This window comes from Bison bison, unplaced genomic scaffold (assembly GCF_000754665.1).
Source record: "Bison bison bison isolate TAMUID 2011002044 unplaced genomic scaffold, Bison_UMD1.0 scf7180017864066, whole genome shotgun sequence".
NCBI lineage: Eukaryota > Metazoa > Chordata > Mammalia > Artiodactyla > Bovidae > Bison > Bison bison.
The window spans coordinates 7,628,925-7,630,605 of record NW_011494638.1 but is presented as its reverse complement, the minus strand read 5'-3'; positions in this window follow the sequence as shown (position 1 = coordinate 7,630,605).

Below are 1,681 nucleotides of genomic sequence, written 5' to 3'. Positions count from 1 at the left end.
AGCCTGCCAGTCTCCTCTGTCTATGGGATTCTCCCAGCAAGAATACTGGCGTGGGTTGCTGTGCCCTCCTCTAGGGGATCTTCCTGACCCAGGGATCGAACCCGAGTCTCTAATGTTTCCTGCATTGGCGGGTGGGTTCTTTATCACCAGCACCACCTGGGAAGCCCTCTACACTGCTCAGACTCCCCTTTAAAAATTCTTGCCCACTGATTGTCAGGGGAAAGTTGACCTCCGACAAGAATCTGCCGTCCTCCCCAGCTGCCCGCCTCCGAAAAAAAGCAAACTTTCCTTTCTACCACGTCTGCCTCTCAAGTATTGGCCTCTGAGCAGTGAGTAGCCAGACCCCACTTTTGGTAACAACAACGCTGACTCTTTTTGAGGCGGTACAAAGAAACAGTTAGGAGCACTACTCTGGAGTCAGGCAGACCTGGATTGAATCTGGAGTCCAACATTAATTAGCTGCATGATCTCAGAAAATGTATGTAATCTCTTTGTGCTGTATTTCCTCATTGGTAAACTAGAGCTAAGACGGTACCTACCAACTAAAATCATTGTGACTGTTGAATTAAATGAGAAGCAAGCACAGTTCTTAGCACAGCCCAGTCCCACACGTGATAGACAATGGTTCACTGCAGTTACTACCAGTGACACTTAAACTTCTGATATTTTGCATGTGCAGCTGCTACAGCACAGGGACTCGAGGTATCCATCGAGATTTCCCTTCACAAGGAGCTCCGGTTTAACCAATTCTGGGCAGAAGAGAAATGTATCACAAGACATGCCCAAAACTAAACACAGGAATGGAGCCAGCTGCAGGAGTCTTACCGGGAAACTTTCAGTGATGTCCTGGGAAGGATTCAGTCTCAACAGCATCCATGAGCCACTCAGCTTGGGGTTCAGGTTTCCAAGTCACAGACTTCTCTGGTCAGGGGGGAGTGAAGGGACCCTGCAACTCAGGCTCTCAACAGGACCATCAGAAGGAAGCTAACTGTCCAGAGAAATCAGAGACTGTCACCTAGAGAAGGTGGAGGCTGGTCAGACAAAAGTAGATGTCTACTTTATCTCATTAATTCTTGGATCCAAAGGCAGGACCACACATTTATTCTTCAGTTCAGTTCAGTTGCTCAGTCGTGTCTGACTCTTTGCTACCCCATGAATCGCAGCATGCCAGGCCTCCCTGTCCATCCCCAACTCCCAGAGTTCACACAGACTCACGTCCATTGAGGCAATGATGCCATCCAGCCATCTCATCCTCTGTCGTTCCCTTCTCCTGCTCCTATTCCCTCCCAGCATCAGGGTCTTTTCTAATGAGTCAACTCTTCACATCAGGTGGCCAAAGTATTGGAGTTTCAGCTTTAGCATCAGTCCTTCCAATCAACACCCAGGACTGATCTCCTTTAGCGTGGACTGGTTGGATCTCCTTGCAGTCCAAGGACTCTCAAGAGTCTTCTCCAACATCACAGTTCAAAAGCATCAATTCTTTGGCACTCAGCTTTCTTCACAGTCCAACTCTTACATCCATACATGACCACAGGAAAAACCATAGCCTTGACTAGACAGACCTTTGTTGGCAAAGTAATGTTTCTGCTTTTGAATATGCTATCTAGGTTGGTCATAATTTTCCTTCCAAGGAGTAAGCGTCTTTTAATTTCATGGCTGCAATCACCATCCGCAGTGATTT